This window comes from Anomaloglossus baeobatrachus, chromosome 1, assembly GCF_048569485.1.
Source record: "Anomaloglossus baeobatrachus isolate aAnoBae1 chromosome 1, aAnoBae1.hap1, whole genome shotgun sequence".
Taxonomy (NCBI): Eukaryota; Metazoa; Chordata; class Amphibia; order Anura; family Aromobatidae; genus Anomaloglossus; species Anomaloglossus baeobatrachus.
This window is the reverse complement of record NC_134353.1, coordinates 670,997,287-671,016,089: the sequence shown is the minus strand read 5'-3', so window position 1 is coordinate 671,016,089 and position 18,803 is coordinate 670,997,287. Positions and strand designations below refer to the sequence as shown.

The window sequence follows — 18,803 nt, the reverse complement described above, 5'->3', positions numbered from 1 at the left end:
GGGTTTTTTTTCCGCAGCAGCTATTATTCTACAATCATTTACAGGACCGTAAATGTTTAGCTAGTTTTTGTAGAACTGGGAATCTCAGCGTGCCATCAGTGATGTTAGCGGATGACTATGTAGCGTAGTACATGCCTCAGCCGGCACAGGCTGCTGAAGACCGAGAGGGATGTGAGAGTAGATATAGGCGTTATTTTGAGGTTTGGGAGGGGATCTAGGAGGAAATGTTGCTGCTGAGGAGGAGGGGGTGGGGAATGCTGTTGTGTGGAAGGAGTAGGAGGTGAAGTCTATCCACATAAGGACAGGTGGGGCTGGAGTATGAATGAGGGGTTTCTAAAACGTTTGACACTTTCCTGCTACTCTTGGGGGCTGGATACAAAGACACAGTCAGTCCTGGGAGACATTGTAGGACCTGACTGGAGTGTACTCACTGCAAATACTTTCTAGGAGCTGCAGCTACTAACCTCAATCTCCAGCCTTTCCCTCCAGGATTATATTCATCCTTTCGGTTGTTGGACACGGGCTGTGAAGTTACAGGTAAGTTCTATTACATATTGTCCAGGTGGGCCACACGGGATCAGATGTAGCCGGGAGATCCTTACTACTGTGGGTAATGAGTAGACCTCCTGTACCCACATCTTCTGAAATAGGAACGGAAAATCAGAACCCATGCTATGGACCGCTCATTGACCACAGCCGGGGATGTTGTGTTTGTCATGGTCTCAGTCCTTTTTATCCTGAAAACCTAGCCCATTTCGGAATTTTTCACGAAGCTTCCCAATTTTGTGACATTCGTTTATTTTTTTGAAATTCTTTTAGATGGTTTAATGAGTTTTGCTAAAGCCCTCTCTTCCCCCAAACCTTTTTTGTCTTTAGCTGTTTAAGGCCCTGTGAGCAATAGAAAAGGATTTTTCTCAAGAAATTTCTTGATTTGAGATTAGCGCACTTACATTCAAATAGCGCACCGAAAAACGCATGTGTTTTTACCGCGTTTTTGATGCGTTTTTCCGCAGGTTGGTCCCTGCGTTTTTTTTTACCATTATCTATGGCAAAAAATGCAGGTACCTGCAGAAAAAAGTGACATGCTCATTCTTTTTCTCAAGAAATTCCGCAGAAAGAATTTTCTTGAGAAAAAAAACGCGGTGTGCGCACAGATGTATATTTTTTTTTTCCCATAGGTTTTGCTGGGGAATGTCTGCAGAAAGATTACAACCATTTTCTCAAGAAATTTCTGCAGCAAAAACGCAACAAAAAGCGGATAAAAACGCAGTGTGCGCACAGGGCCTTAATGACTTTTTAGCACAAAAAAGTCACATGTTCTGCTAAAATGTCACAAATGGCATTGGGACTCAAATGGAGATCACATAGAAAATAGACTTTAAAAAAGGCGCAAATTAAAAGAATAAGCCCCCTAAAAACATCAAAAATGAGACAAAAAGGCGCAAGTGCAATAATAAATGGCGCTCATATGTGTTTTGACAATGTAACCCGATAAAGGTAATCTTCTGCAACTATATAGAAATGTTCTGCTGTAGATACATTGTATGTTACTGGGTATGTAGTCATTGGCTAGATAGGAGGTATATTATACTTTATGGAGATCTCAACAAAGATGACGTGACATTTGTGTCGAGTGATGACTGATTCCTTTGAGAGGAGGGTTTTACATTGTGAATAGAATTGCAAAATACAATCCAGAGATTGTGTAAATGAGGTTTATTAATTTTAAAGGGGCTCCTCATCTCACTAGGCTATGGCAACAAATGTGAGTTGGACCTCTGGGACCTGAACAGATTCTGAGAATGTAGGGTCCGCAGCGCTGATCCACTCCCTTCTGTATGTTTTCGTTGCCTAAATGAGGCTGAGATGCAGTGGAAAATATTGAAGGGGGCGCAACATACAAATATGCCATAAATTCAGTTTTCCCTTCTATGTAGACTACTTGGAAGCATAAGTTCTTAAAGGGAGCCTGTCTTGTTTAAAAAAAAAAAAAAAAAGCTATTAACCTGCAAATATAGGGCCAGTCTGCAGATTAATAGCATCCAGAAGCTGCCCAACGCCCATACTGATAGCCCTGCTGCCGAGAGGAACTGAACTTTATTCCTACAGGCAGCTGACTCAGCATTATTCCCCCCCCCCCTCACATGTCCATTAACCCCCGCCCCCCAAGAAAAAAAAGCTTGTTTGGCACGCTCTGTTCTGTTCATCCATGTGCCATCCATGCATAAGTGTTTCTCATCTGTTACATGTACTGGAAAGAAAACACATGACACTTAAATGAATGGCTTTTTTATGTGTTAAAGATTGTGTTATGCTCGTAGGTGTGGACCCGCTGTGCCACAGTACCAGCACGACCTGGAAGAGCGTAAGTAAACAACTACCTCGTCTTCACTAGAGCATCTGATGGTGAGGATAGGCTTGTGCTGGCAGGTAGCTGTCAGGTGCTTTTGCAGGGAGTCACAGTACAGTGACAGCTGACCATAAGGTATGAGGATGCTGGTATGGGCAAAGGTGCCAGGCAGGCAGGAGCAGTCTCTGGTGCAAACTTGATAGCTAGTGTAGACTGGACAGCTGGCTCAGAGGGTGTCTGATATGGCAGGTGTAGCAGGTACGGCTGGTACAGTTGTTGCGGCAGGTACAGTAGGTATGGATGGCACAGCAGGCACGGATGGCATGTCATGTGCGGCTGGTATGGCAGGTACAGGTTACCAAGCACAGGCACTGATACAGGGAACAGGACCTGACAACTAGCAATAGATTACATGGCACAGATGCCTCCCATAGGGGAAGGATACCTAAAGTACCAATTGCTTCTCAGCTTATGGTTGAGAAGCACTTCTGGGTTAGGTCATGCAGAGAGGGAGATGCACCCCCTAAGTGTGCTCCTAGGCCCTGTGAGTTGGCAGCAGGGACCGGATCAGACACCACCGCTGAGTGGCTGGGAGGGTGTGTGTGCCGGCGTCCCCGCTGGGAAAAGGAGGTGGGACAGTGCGGTCATGCCTGTGATGGCATTACAGATTTTACAGCTATTAACCGAGTAAATGAAAAAAACGAGGTGGGATTAGCTCCCCTCCCCCCCATTTTTGATGACCAGCAAAGGTAAAGCAGACAGCTACGAGCTGATATCAGCCTGGGAAGATCCATGGTTATTTGGCCCTTCCCAGCCTGAAAATACCAGCCCACCTCAGAAGTGATGCATCGAATTGGATGCACCAACTCTGGCGATTTGCTTCTGTGACGCCCTGGCAAACCAGGTAGTCACAGGTAGTTCACATCCTCCTTGTTACCATCACAACCCGCACTTAGGCATAACATACAGCCATAAAACCCTAGTCACCCCCTCATGATAACTGGGACACACCAGTGGGCGGGATCAGGTGGATGAGAACGCCCACCTAGGGGTCCTGAGGTGTCAGGGGTGGGAACAAGCCAGTCAAGCGGAGGAGTCCGTTCAGTGTCAGTTCGAGTTCAAGATCAGTTGTGACAGTTGAAGTATGGAGAGCTGACAGCAGTGTAGTCAGGGGTCATAGCCCTTGGACTACCTGGCTAGGTGGCAGATGGTGAGCAGAGCCACAGGCGACGGAGATCCGGTCGCGGGAGACCTAAAGTGGACCGGGGCAGGGTTGTAGCCCGCAGGTACCGACAGCGGGAATCCGGTCCGGAGGCCGTGCACAGTTGGGGTGCCTGAACCCTAGGACAAGGAAGGTTGCAAGCCCCTCTCCAATTAACCAACCGGTGACAAGGTTCCAGACTTTGTCCCAATTTATTGCCCAGATAGAGCGAAACGGAAGCCCAACGCGGGGGATAGGGTGTCCGCCAAGAACCCACTGAAATCCCAAGGATCAGCTTTCGCGGGCCACAGCTCCCAACACAAATAGAACCGGGAGTGGACTTCTCCGTTCCATGCAAAGTCGTCCAAAAGAGAAGGAAACACGAAGTGCAGAAGGAAGGGTTATCTGCTCATCAATCTGGGTGCAGGACCCGATTGCACCCTCCAAAGGCAGCCGACCACTGGCAACTTGGTTTACTACTGGACTTGTGTGAAGTTATTAAACTGTGAGTACACCACTGTCCTCCGGTCCGGTCCGGCGCGCCACCTCCAGCAGCCATCACTCCTGTGTTCGACCCCTGGGACTACACCTCCTCTACCCATGGAGGGTATCCCACCTTGCTGCCCCCTGCTCATCAGCCACGGGCGCCCCCATCAACAGGCAGCGGCGGTGCCAACATCCTTCACCGCAACCCACGGGTGGTGTCACAGACAACCTCCCTTGTAAATATCCCCTTTCTGATGGTTGTGAGGACGGGCGGCCATGCGAGCCTGGGTCCGGTCACCACTCGAGCCGCAGCAGCGAACACGGATCCGTGCAGGCCCCCCCGAGAGAGAAGCGGCAGTGGCCCCCGCACGCAACACTTCGGTCTGCCCTATCGCCCTGGTCCTGTAGCAGTCTGGGTAATGGTAGTCGGGGTTTAGGTCAGCTGTGTTGTGTCAGCTGTCATCAAGCCCTGGTGTTAGCAATGGAAAATCATCTATCAGACACCCCCGTTACTAACCAAGTCAATAAAAATATAAAAAAACACATCAAAAATATTTTATTTAAAAAAAATACACTTTCTGACTTTTTTCCTGGTTCACAAATTTATTAAATAAACAAAAAACAAAACAAAAACCCCATGCAGGTCCGTTGCAATACAGGGATTTCGACGTAGTCCATAAAGGGAAACCTGAAATACATAAAAGAGAAAAATAAAGACAACACACAGTCCCTTGTTCACCAATTTATTTAAAAGCAAAATTCCCATGTCCAACATAGTCTAGCAGTTCCCACGGAGTTCCTTGATTGCGTAGATCAAAGGCTATGGAGTCTCAGAACCAGACTCCATTGGCTTTGAGCAGCAGCCTGCTCCTCTGCACTTCTGACGACTATGATGAGCGGTGATGTCCTGAACATTGTCGCTCATCACTATGAGTGAGATCACATCGGAGTGATGAGCGGTGGCGTTCCTGACCTAATCGCTCAACATTTGCCTGGTCTCATGGAGCACCGCATGAGTCGGGAGTGGCTGCTGCTCAAAGCCTATGGAGTCTTTATCTGAGGCACCATAGCCTTTAATTTATGTAATCAAGGAACTCCGTGGGAACCACTGGACTACTTCCTTTTTTAATGATACTTCTTTTGAGGATTCCCAGTGCATGCTGGGATACTCAAATAATAATAATAATTAATAATTTTATTCATTTATATAGCGCTATTAATTCCACAGCGCTTCACATACATTGGCAGAGGCTGTGGTCACTGCTGCAGCCCCTGTCCACTCCCTGAAATGAAGCGTCATCACTGTATGTCCCTTTCAGAGGCTGGGCTAGTCTACTGAGCATCTGTTGCAAAGGACAACCGATACATGCTCAGTAGACTTTTGTCACTGTGAATTGTACTTGCAGGATCAATGCTGCCTTTACACTTGTGGGGTTGGCGATGGACTGTGCATACTGGCTATTCTTACAATGCGCACTAACACTGCCCTCTCCTGCCGACTCTGGCTCAGAGTGCACTGTCATTGTGCATATTGCACAGTGAAAATAATCTACTGAGCACCTGTCGGAATTCACAACCAACACATGCTCAATAGAGTAGGGACTAGCCGAGCCACTGAAACGGACGTCACCGATGACGCTTCATGTCATCGAGGGGAAAGAGGCAGCAGCAGTGACCGGAGTCTCTGCCCCCTGATGACACCTTGTTTGAATAATACCCAGCATGCCCTGGGGATTCTCAAAGAAGCCACCAAAAATTTGTAAAAATAAATAAAGCAGATAGTCAAGTTTTAATTAAAGTATATTAGAAAATAAATTGGATTATGGCATTTAGGATGAAAATTAATTTGTTTCAGACCAACCCTTAAATAATACATGCAGTTTGTATTGGGAAAGATTCACTTTAAATGAATATAATTTAAGATCCACTCTGATATAACACAGGTTTACCTTCTCCCAGCCGGCATTTTGCTAAGACCTTTTTAATTGTTGAATCCACAATCCTCTATGGCTTTTCGAAAGTCTACATTTGTCTTATTTCAAATTCAAATGATAAACTATCATTTCCACTTCTTTTCAATATTCGTTACCCCCCCCTGAATTAGTAATGAATATTGCTTATGAGTCTGATCTTTAATAATACATAAAGCCATGTACCAGCAGACAGGAGCTTTCTGTAGGTCAGCGAGGCTGGAACATATTTTTCTAACTGTGCCCAATGTTTTCCTGTCCAGTTTCATAATTGCAGTTCTATTCAATGTGTTGGATAGCAATATCGTTTTAGTGTTGGATCATGTTTGTAATTACACTGTAGCTTTCCTGGAAGTATTATGTTATTGAGATATTTTGCAAGTCCTAACAGGTATTCGATACCGGCGTCCTAGTAATCCACTTCTCTTACGTCATATAAATTTTAGCACTTAACTCTGTCACTACCAGTAATGACAATGTGATAGTAAATAGAATAAAACACTTCTATTGTATATCTGAAATTGGGTTAAGGTGCTGGTGTCGCAGGCGGAGGGGACGCGCTCGCCACACTCGGGTCCGGGGCTTCTGCTGCTGCTGCTCGGTGGCTCGAGTGGTGGGCCGGACCCGGGGACTCGAGCAGCGCTCCTCGCCCGTGAGTGAAAAGGGGTGGTATGTTTAGGGAGATTGTTCGTGACGCCACCCACGGGACGTGGTGATGATGGCACCACCGCTGCTGGTATCGGGGTTCCCGGGAGAGATGGTAGGGTGCAGCTGGGATGTTGTCCCCTCCGTGGGCAGGGAGGTTGGTGATCCTGGGGCCCGGTGGTGTAACGGGGAGGCTGGATGGCTGGGGTGCAGGGACTGCGCGGCGCGGTGCCGGACGGCACTGGTGTACTCACTCAGACAATCACTGACAGAGTCTCTGGTAAACCAAAACGGTCCCGCAGCCGGCTGCAGTGTTGTTGTTGTTGTGCTCTCCCCGGACGGCTGATGGTGGCTGTCTTTCCCTGCACCTTTTAGAATGTTCTGACTCCTGTGGTTGCCCACCGGTAGTCCTCTCCCCGGCGTATAGGTGCCGTAGGAGCCCGTTTTGCCCGCAGGCGCTGGCCCTTGGATCTCTAGCCTGTGGCGGTGGCTGTATATCCTCATGGTTTGAGCGGTTGCCTTCTGTCGGGACTTGGTTGTTGGGAAATGTCGCGGGCGGAGGAGGGGACGCTGCGCTCTCCCACTGCTTGGGTCTGGCTGCTGATGCTGCTCGGTGGTGGCTCGAGCGGTGGGCCGGATCCCGGGGACTCGAGCGGCGTTCCTCGCCCGTGAGTGAAAAGGGTGGGGATTGATTGTCCGTGATGCCACCCACAGTTGTGGTGAGATTGGTGACACCACCGCTGCTCTGGACGGGGATCCCGGGAGCGATGACAGGGAGCAGCCTGGATGTTAGTTCTCCCCTCCGTGGGTAGGTTGTCCCGGGGCCCGGTGATGGGGGTAGGGATGGATGGCAGGCGGGTTACGGGGCCTGGCGAGGTGCAGGGTCATGGGGGCAGCGCTGTGCCACACGGCACGGTGGTAATCACTCAGCCAATGATGTACACAAAGTCTCCGGTAAAACAAACTGCTCGATGGACGGGTCCCACAGACGGCTGCGGTGTTTCGCCTCCCGGCAGGTTCATGGTGACTGCCTTTCCCTGCACCTGTGTAATGTAGACGGTTCCAATGGGTTCCCACCGGTAACCCGCTCCCCAGCTTGAAGGTTGCAGAAGGAGCCCCTTTTGCCCGCAGGCTCTGGCCCTGGGAACTTTAGCTTTGGCGGTGACTGTGTTTCCCTCTCTCGGTTGGACTGTTGCCTTCTGTCGGGACTTGGCTGCTGGGAAACCCAGGAGGTTCCCTTTGCTAACGGATTTGACAAATTGCACGGCGACTCCTAGCCTTGTCGGGGTCCGTAAGCCCCTGCCGGATGGTGCTGGCTTCTCTTTGCGTACCGGTCCGGTACCGCCAGGCCACCGCCCGTCCACGGTCCTTACGGCTAGCTCCAATAGGCCACTCCTGCAGACGGTCACCACCGTCTGCCAACCTTGCTGATCCGTCCGGGCCACACACCCGGACGCTGTCAGATAGTTGCTCCACTACCACACTTTCCTTCCGCCAACTTCAAACTCCACAACTAAACTGCCTTCTTTTCCCGCCTCCAGGACTGTGAACTCCTCGGTGGGCGGGACCAACCGCCTGGCCCACCCCCTGGTGTGGACATCAGCCGCTGGAGGAAGGCAACAAGGGTTTTTGTATGACTTTGGTGTGCCTGACCGGGAGTGTGGAGTGTGTTGGTGTAGTGCTTGTGACGTCCTGGCTTGCCCAGGGCGCCACAGAGACCCCTGGGGTTCCTGTCACACTTGGATTTGACTATTGACGGCGGCTCCAAGCCTGGTCGGGGTCCGATGGCCCTGCCTGTGTGTTTAGCTTCACTCCGCTCCCTGGTTCGGTACCGGCGGGCCAACGCTTCGCAGAGTTTCACCAACTCCGGCAGATGGCCATCACCGTCTGCTAACCTTGCTGTCAGTGCCCGGGCTCCTACCCAGACACCTGAAGAGTTTACTCCTCTCACTTCCACCTCCAAAACTGATCTGCCACTTTTCCCGCCTCCAGGCCTGTGACCTCCTTGGTGGGTGGGGCCAACCGCCTGGCCCCGCCCCACCTGGTGTGGACATCAGACCTTGGAGGGAGGCAACAAGGGTTTTTGATTGACTGTTGTAACTGTCTAGGGTGGGGGGTGTGTATGTTGTTATGTATGTGACTACCTGGCTAGTCCAGGGCATCACACTGGCTTTCAGCTAGTTAAAGGGATTGTCTAATTTAAAGGGAGCCTGTCACCAGATTTGGGGCTTATAAGCTGCGGCCATCACCAATGGGCTCTTATATACAGCATTCTAACATGCTGTATATAAGAGCCCAGGCCGCTGTGTAGAATGTAAAAATCACTTTATAATACTTACCTAAACGGTCGCTGCAGTGGAGTTGGGTCATATGGGTGTCTTCGTTCTCCAGGAGCAGCGCCTCCTCTTTCGGCCATCTTTGTCATTCTTCTGAAGCCTGGGTGCATGACCGTGTTCTACGTCATCCACACTCGCCGGCATTGAGATCCTGCGCAGGCGCACTTTGATCTGCCCTGAGTAGGGCAGATCAGAGTATTGTAGTGCACCTGCTGTGGACTGGCGCGTGTGTATGACGTAAGACGCGTCATGCATACAGGCTTCAAAAGGAGGACGAAGGTGGCCGAAAGAGGAGACGCCCAAGATGGCACCGCAGGACTGGAGTAGTGCACAAAAAAAAGGATGAAAATGCTGGAGTGGTCACCATGAGACTAGGGGCAGGGGACTTAGATCTAAAGCATCACTCCAGCACGGTATCGGATAGCACTCGAACCAGTGTTCTACTAAGGGGCAGAGCATATCTGTGATATTTTTCTTTGTTGATTCGGCATGAGAAAACAATCGCAGCATGCTGCAAGTGGCTTCAGTATTCTGATCACACGCACCCATACATGTCTATGGGTGCGTGAGAAACATAGGACTCGGATAACATCTGAGTGCAGTCTGATTACATAGGACATAGACAATGGAGAAATTAAGATCTCAGGCTTCTCAGCACCTGTGCTCCGATTCTCAAATAAGAGAGAATCGGGTAACGGTGAATGACACTTCGTCTCGCTCGCAGCAGAGTTTTGAGCAGAGTGTCAATTGCATAATGCATCCGATTCTCTAGAATCATCACCAATCTGTTTTAGCTACTGATCACAGACTGTCATCATTTAAAGTAGGCTGGTCGTGTTTGGTGCCCCCCCCCCCCCCCCCCCCAGCAGAAAGTCAGAAAACAAAAATCTATCATCTGTGAACAATCTTTCCTGGAATGAATATTTCTAGAAAGATTGATCATTCATCTCTTTGAACATACATGTCAACATTAATGTGTATAACTGGCAATATGGACTAAAATATGTGTGGCTTTGTCAGCACTACAGTCATTCATTAAATGATGGGCCTTAAATAGGCAAATGTCTGTAATAGCACTTATGTGTCCTGCTTCATTGTATGATGAGGTTGCATAAAATGTATTTTCTCATAGCCATTGATCACATCTTTTGAAATGGAGGAAATAATGGACTCAGCATCTTGTAAATCTGCTAACAATTGCCTTGGGGCTTTGTCTAATCTCCCAGCTCTGGAATCAGTCCTTGTATTTTTTTTTTATACTTGTTGTAAAGCCTCTAGGTTTGATTCATTTAAGCCTTTATGGTAGAATTCTGGCGTAAAATCTTTGAGTGGTTGCATAATTTTGGCGCAACTGGAGGCTGCCCTTAAACTGTTCAACTTTTGACGTTCTGAAGCCATTTTTGAGGTGTTTGGGCAGGATGAAGGCATAGCGACGTCCGCTTTACAAATTCATGAACGGCAGCCTTTGCTACACCACAAATTTTACTCCCAGGAAGGGTAAGATTTTTGGCCAGATGCACACAGAGGTGTACGCCACTCGTGACTCGGTAGTGTCTCCTCATCTAGACTATCGTGAAAAGGGCTGGTCTTGATGGCCCTTTGAGCCTATGTCATGTTTTGGTCTAAATTCTCTTCTTCCTCTAAATTATTATACTGCTAATAACATTTCTACAATTTTGTCCTCCATTTCATTTATCCTCTTTAAAATATCCAGTTAAAACTGCAATGAAATATAGAATTGCATATACTGGTATTTCCATTTACATTCCACGCTGATTCTCTTATGTCCAATTGTTAGATGCTCTGTCTACTCTACACAGTCTATCCTACAAGTACGAGCCCATGTGCTGTGTCAACGCCTTTTGAGATTACGGTACATTGTGGAATTGCAGCTCCCCTTTTTATTTTCTTTCTCATCTGCCTTACTGCTCACTTTTTTGCATTGCAAATAGTGAAAAACCAATGTGATGTTTGCAACTGGTAAATTTTATGATGCCGATTTTTCTCTGCAGCGTGTAAATGATATTTTCTCATACTGTTTTACACCCAAATCAACATCAGGAGATACTGTGCATTCGCCCTGTGGTTTGACATTTTCATTTCTCACAGCCAAGTGTATAGCTCTTTCAAGGACTCGTATTTATTTTATTAACTCGTATAGCGCTAATATTTCTACAGCCTTTTACAGAAGTCATCATCACTGTCCCCACTGCTGCTCACAATTTTAAAGGGAACATGTCAGGTGCAATATGCACCCAGAACCCCGAGCCGTCCTGGGAGCATATTCCTAATCCCTGCCTGACCGTCCCTGTATCTAGTAGCATAGATATAGAGGTCTTTAGAAAAAGTATTTCTAAAGATCCTTTATGATATGCTAATGAGCGAGGGGACTAGTCCCAAGGGCATTAGTTCCTGCGCTCATTCCGCCCTCTTAGCATGGCAGCATGCCCACAGGGGCATACTAACATGTCATTCAATGCAGCGTCATCAGCGATACGCGCAAACCTGTGTCCGCTGTCACCGCTGATCAGAATGCCTGGCACTTCTGGTCATGCGCAGTATAAAGTCGGGTGTACTCTCCTTTGGCCTGCTACCATGCTAAGAGGTCAGAATGAGCGCAGAAACTAAAACCTTGCGACTAGTCCCTGCAATCACTGGCATATCATAGAGGATCTTTAGAAATATACTTTTTCTAAAGATCTCTTTATGTATGCTACTAGATACAGTGATTAGCATTATGTACCCAGAACTGCTCGTGGTTCTGGGTACATATTGCACCTGACAGGTTCCCTTTAATTCCCTATCAGTATAATTCCCTATCAGTATAATTCCCTATCAGTATAATTCCCTAAGAGTATTTCTTTGAAGTGTCTGGAGGAAACTCACACAAACACGGGTAGAACATGCAAACTATATTTGATCATGTATATTTTTGAATGTAGTTGTATAGATCACACGTGGATTTCACATAGACTTTCAAAAAAACAAAAGGGCACATGGATGAATATGGTTAAAAATCATCCTAGCTTTCTGATTGAAACTCAGACAAGTTTTCATGTGCTCGGCCTAAGGCTGGATTCCAAGATTTGTAATTTTTCCACCTGAGAAAAACAGTCCAATTTTGCTAATCAGACTCTGATCAGACTCTAATCTGAGTTTGATCAAAGTGGGATCTGTTTTTCTCAGTTGTGGAGAAGATAAAAAAAAAAAATTCTTCATTCAGTCCGTGAAAATTGGACCACACTCGCATGTCATTTGAGTCTGCTCCTATTATTATTATTATTATTATTATTATATTATTATTATTATTATTATTATTATTATTATTATTATTATTATTTTTTTTTTATTTTTTTTACAGACCCATAAACTGGAATGCAAAAAAATAGCAAGTGTAAGCTAGCACCTCACCACAAATAGTAGTTAGTAGTTTCATGTATGCCCAAAATTATGATCCCAATCCTCAATAAGGTCCAAAGGTGAAGAGCGACAACAGCAGCCACAGTAGCAAAAAGTATCTTCTATATTAATGCATCACGTAATACAGGGAAACGGCAACATTTTGACCTTACAAGATAGATGGGTCTTTTATCAAGTCATGACCCATCTGTCTTATAAGGTCAAGTGTTGCTGTCTCCCTGTATTATGTGATGCATTAATAAAGAAGATGCTTTTCAGTGCTGTGTATCCAGTTGTCGCTATCTTCATCATAAATGGCAGAGAGTGAGACGATTTCCAGAGGCAAATCATTCATCCATCGATGATTTTTTTTTTTATTAAAACCACTCAGTCCGTGTAAAAAAAATTGGACATTTGCACTGCCTCATTGAGTCACACTGGTGCGAGTGCAATCTAATGTTTTGTCAGATCTCAGGGGTGCTTCACACACAGCGAGCTCGCTGCCGAGATCGCTGCTGAGTCACGCTTTTTGTGACGCAGCAGTGACCTCATTAGCGATCTCGCTGTGTGTGACACTGAGCAGCGATCTGGCACCTGCTGCGAGATCGCTGCTCGTTACACACAGCCCTGGTTCGTTTTCTTCAAAGGCGCTCTCCCACTGTGACACACAGATCGTGACAGCGAGAGAGCGACAAATGAAGCGAGCAGGGAGCAGGAGCCGGCGTCTGGCAGCTGCGGTAAGCTGTAACCAAGATAAACATCGGGTAACCAAGGTGGTTACCCGATATTTACCTTAGTTACCAGCCTCCGCAGCTCTCACGCTGCCTGTGCTGCCGGCTCCGGCTCTCTGCACATGTAGCTGCTGTACACATCGGGTTAATTAACCCGATGTGTACTGTAGCTAGGAGAGCAAGGAGCCAGCGCTAAGCAGTGTGCACGGCTCCCTGCTCTCTGCACATGTAGCTGCATTACACATCGGGTTAATTAACCCGATGTGTACTGTAGCTAGGAGAGCAAGGAGCCAGCGCTAAGCTAAGCGGTGTGCGCTGGTAACTAATGTAAACATCGGGTAACCATACCCGATGTTTACCTTAGTTACCAGTGTCCGCAGCTTCCAGACGCCGGCTCCGTGCAAGCGCAGTGTCGCTTGCACGTCGCTGCTGGCTGGGGGCTGGTCACTGGTCGCTGGTGAGATCTGCCTGTTTGACAGCTCACCAGCGTCCATGTAGCAATGCAGCAGCGATCCTGACCAGGTCAGATCGATGGTCGGATCGCTGCTGCATCGCTAAAGTGTGAAGGTACCCTTATGGTACCGTCACACATAACGAGATCGCTAGCGAGATCGCAGCTGAGTCACCGTTTTGGTGACGCAGTTGCGATCCCGTTAGCGATCTCGTTATGTGTGACACTTACCAGTGATCAGGCCCCTGCTGTGAGATCTCTAGTCGTTGCAGAATGGTCCAGGCCATTTTCTTCAAAGGCAATGTCCTGCTGGGCAGGACACATCGCTGTGTTTGACACTGTGTAACAGGATCACAGTGACTGCTGAGATCGTTATACAGGTCGCTACTGCGATCTGTATTGTTCTGCATCACTGGTAGGATCTGACTGTGTGACATCTCACCAGCGACCTCCCAGCGACTTACCTGCGATCCCTATCAGGTCGCATCGTTTTCGGGATCGCAGGTAAGTCGTTATGTGTGAAGGTACCTTAAGTCGTTGTGTGTGACTGGGCCTTTAGAGTGATATTATCAGGTATAAACTAGTGAATTGTTCTTCTATGATATATTTCTACAGGTTTATCTGATTTGAATCTACAGTTTACTTTTCCTCAAGGTTCTGTGTATAAGCAGAAAACATGTCTGTCTATCCATGGCAGCTGCTTAGTGCTTCACTGTGTACTCCACGTAATGTAAAGGCCTACTGCTGACTTGAAATTTGCATGTATAAAGTTAATTTGGGAATGTCATGCAATATCCAGGCATCATAAATACAATGAAGTGTAGGGAAAACTCGTCAATGGGCTGTATCAATATACAGGCCCTCTTTAGTCAGGCAAAGCTGCTATAGTAAATTGCAAAAATCTAAAATAAAACTCTTATTGGAAACTGAAGACATCTAGAGAAAATATTTCATGATCTTGGCATGAGTTCTTATCTAATTTTCTGAGTGGTACATTCTTGTACCTTAATTGCAGTGGAATAGTTGGAAAATTAACATTTGCAACAGATTTGGCCATATACAGTGATTCTCAAATATGGCATATATAGGTGGTCACGACTTAGGGGGGGACATCTTCCCTTAAGGGTGCTTTACACGCTGTGATATCCGTATATATCGTCGGGGTCATGCCGTTAGTGACGCACATCCGGCACCGTTAGCGGCATCGCAGCTTGTGACACCAATGAGCGACCAACAAGCGAAAAAACGTGAAAAATCGTTGCTCGTTGACACGTCGTTCATTTCCTTAATATCGTTGCTGCTGCAGGTACAATGTTGTTCGTCGTTCCTGCGGCAGCACACATCGCTATGTGTGACACCGCAGGAATGACGAACATCTCCTTACCTGCGTCCACCGGCAATAAGGAAGGAAGTAGGTGGGCGGCATATTCCGCCCGCTTATCTCCACCCCTCCTCTGCTATTGGACGGCTGCCGTGTGATGTCGCTGTGACGCCACACGAACCGCCCCCTTAGAAAGGAGGCGGATCGCCGGCCAGAGCGACGTCGCAGGGAAGGTAAGTCCGTGTGACAGGTGTTAGCGATGTTGTACACCACGGGCAGCGATTTGCCCGTGACGCACAACCGACGGGGGCGGGTACGCTCGCTAGCAATATCGGTACCGATATCGCAGCGTGTAAAGTACCCTTTAGTTTGACCCTTACAGCCTGTTGCTTTAAAGCATCATAATGTATAGTCGTGGACGATGCAGATAGCAGACTGAGTCGCTTGTATCGCGGGCGGAGGAGGGGACGCTGCGCTCACCCACTGCTCGGGTCCGGCTACTGCTGCTGCTGCTCGGTGGTGGCTCGAGCGGTGGGCCGGATCCCGGGGACTCGAGCGGCGTTCCTCGCCCGTGAGTGAAAGGGGGTGGTTTGGGTTTAGAGATATTGTCCGTGACGCCACCCACGGTTGTGGTGAGATTGGTGACACCACCGCTGCTCTGGACGGGGATCCCGGGAGCGATGACAGGGAGCAGCTTGGATGTTGGTTCTCCCCTCCGTGGGTAGGGGGTTTGGTTGTCCCAGGGCCCGGTGAGGGGTTTAGGGTATGGCAGGCGGGTTACGGGGCCTGGTGAGGTGCAGAGTCGCGGGGGCAGCGCTGTGCCGCATGGCACGGTGGTACTCACTCAGCCAATAACGAATGCAAAGTCTCCGGTAAAACAAACGGCTGAATGGACGGGTCCCACAGACGGCTGCGGTGTTTCTCCTCCCAGCAGGTTGATGGTGACTGCCTTTCCCTGCACCTGTGTTGTGTTACGGTTCCAATGGCTTCCCACTGGTAACCCGCTCCCCAGCCTGGATGGATGCTGAGGGAGCCCCTTTTGCCCGCAGGCTCTGGCCCTGGGAACTGTAGCCTTGGCGGTGACTGTGTTTCCCTCTACGGTTTGAGCGGTTGCCTTCAATCGGGTCTTGACTGCTGGGAAACCCCGGAGGTTCCCTTCGCTAACGGATTTGACAAATTTGACGGCGACTCCTAGCCTTGTCGGGGTCCGTAAGCCCTGCCGGATGGTGCTGGCTTCTCTTTACTCTCCGATCCGGTACCGCCGGGCCACCGCCCATCCACCGTCCATACGGTTTACTCCAATTAGCCTCTCCTGCAGACGGTCACCACCGTCTGCCAACCTTGCTGTTCCGTCCGGGCCACACACCCGGACCGCCTTCAGACTGCTCCTCTACCACTTACTTCCTCTCACTTCAAAACTCTAATCTCCACTCTCTCCTTTTCCCGCCTCCAAGACTGAGAACTCCTTGGTGGGCGGGACCAACCGCCTGGCCCACCCCCTGGTGTGGACATCAGCCCCTGGAGGAAGGCAACAAGGATTTTGTGTTTGGCTTCGGTGTGCCTGTGACACTCTGGGCAAGCCAGGGGTCACAGGTCATAACACCACCACACCCTACACCCCGGATAGGTATACCAAAGCTACACAAAAATCCTTGTTGCCTTCCTCCAGGGGCTGATGTCCACACCAGGGGGTGGGCCAGGCGGTTGGCTCCGCCCACCGAGGAGTTCACAGCCCTGGATGCGGGAAAACCAGGCAGATCAGTTTAGAGAGAGTTAGAGTTTGGAGGAGGAAGTGAGAGAAGAGTTTGGAGAGAATTAGAGAGTGGAAGTGAAGGAGTAAACAGTGAAGTGGTAGAGGAGCAAGAGAGGAAGGAGAAGGAGGACAGTGAGAGTAGTGACAGAGAAAGTGACAGTTGAGAAAGCCTGAAGTTGGTCCGGGTGTGTGCCCCGGACTGAGACAGCAAGGTCAGCAGACGGCGGTGACTGTCTGCAGGAGAGGCTGCTTGGAGGTTGCCGAAAGGACCGTGAACGGGTGGTGGCCCGGCGGTACCGGAACGGTATACGAAGAGAAGCCAGCACCATTGGCAGGGGCCTTTTGGATCCCGGCAAGGCTAGGAGTCGCTGTGAATTTGCCAAATCCGTCAGTGAAGGGGACCTCTGGGTCTCCCAACAACCAAGTCCCGATTGAAGGCAACAGTCCGACCGTTAGAGAGAGACACCGCCACCGCCAAGGCACCAGTTTCTCAGGGCCAGCGCCTGCGGGCAAAGAGGGGCTCCTCCGGCACATATCCAAGCCGGGGAGCGGGTTACCGGTGGGAACCCATCGCTACCAACATAGACTTAGGTGCAGGAAAAGGGACCGTTACAGTCAACTACCGGGGAAAAGCAACAGCAGCCGTCCGTGGGAACCGTCTTTCCAGCCGTGTGTTTTACCGAGAACTTTGTCACCGTCTCAGGCTGAGTGAGTACCACAGTGCCGTGAGGCACAGCGCTGCCCCCGCGTCCCTGCACCCCACCAAGCCCTGCACCGGCCCCGCCATCCCTCATCCCCCAACTCATCACTGGGCCCCGGGACAACCACCCCCTACCCACGGAGGGGAGAACTAACAACTTTGCTGCTCCCTGTCACCGCTCCCGGGATTCCCATACAGAGCAGCGGTGGTGTCCCCACAATCACCACAACCGTGGGTGGCATCACAGACAATAAACTATCCCAAAAACCAAACCCCATTCACTCACGGGCGAGGAGCGCCGCTCGAGTCCCCGGGATCCGGCCCATCGCTCGAGCCACCGAGCAGCAGCAGGCCGCAGCAGCAGCGGCAGCCGGACCCGAGCAGTGGGAGAGCGCAGCATCCCCTCCTCCGCCCGCGACAACTTGGCGTCACGAACAGAATCTTACCGCTCTGCCGTCTGGTAGAGGTGCGCCTTGTTACCGCCGGAGGTGTCCGGCCGGAAAATTTCAGAAGTCGCCATCTTTGGCGTGAAGAGTTCCCGCTCGAGCGTCTTCTCGAGTAGCAGAGGCGCGAAGGCCAAAACCCCGCCCCGATAGAGGAGGGGCTGGAAAGAAGCTAAGGGGGACGAAATGGCGACTGAGTGCATGTGAGGTGGCTACAAAAGCAGGGACGCCAGGACCCTGTGGCCATCTTGTTGCTAGTTCCTGGAAAGCACGACTGCCAAGATGTCCGCTCCAGCTAATAACAGCGAGACCCCCGCACCCGGCACGGCGATGTGGTTGAGGGACCGGACCGTCCCGCTGAGTAATCGTCTGCAGGCCCACATGCAACTCCTCCTGGAGGAGTGGGAGACCGACATGGCGGACGTGGTGGCTGCTATGTGGAGACGCGAGGTGGAAGAGGATTTGGAGGAGCGGGTAAGAGACCCACGCCCCTGTATTCCTGACAGATCGGCCATTGGAGCTGAGGGGCCCGGCCGGCTTCCGCTCACCCTGCCTCTCTCCTCGCTACCCGTGCTAGCTGCTGCTGCTCCGCCATTAGGCCTGCTACCTGCCCAACCGGTAGTGATACCCTGCCGAGCCGCCCCGGCGGACCAGCCGGCTGCAGACGTCCAGGACGTCCCTGAAGTACACCAGAGGGAACCGCTAGGACCACGGCCCCTTAACAGAATGGTGCCAGAAGTCCCGGTAGTGACTGTGCCAGACCCCGAGCCCGGGACCGTGGCCTGGATGAAGGCCCGGGTGATTCAATTCCACCAGCGTCAGCAGGATCAGATCTTCCGGATGATGGAGCAGTGGACCAACGAGGTGGAGATGCTGATAACTGCCCCGATGTACGGAGGGGGAATAGATGTAACAGAGTCGACTGGTGACCCACGTCCCTATGTGCTACCAGGACCGGCCGCTGCGGCTGAGGGGCCCGGCCTGGTCTTGGCCTATGCATCACCCTTGCCGTTACTT

General features: G+C 50.0%; 1 protein-coding gene across 1 annotated transcript in view; it reads left to right on the top strand.

Moving 5' to 3' along the window:
• The first annotated feature begins 304 nt into the window (after positions 1-304).
• Positions 305-18,803, top strand: part of TRPV4 (transient receptor potential cation channel subfamily V member 4) — a 174,484-nt gene continuing 155,985 nt past the window's right edge. The window contains exon 1 of the mRNA XM_075320041.1: positions 305-537. The gene's annotated coding sequence lies outside the window, so the exon portion shown is untranslated. The remainder of the gene's footprint in view (positions 538-18,803) is intronic.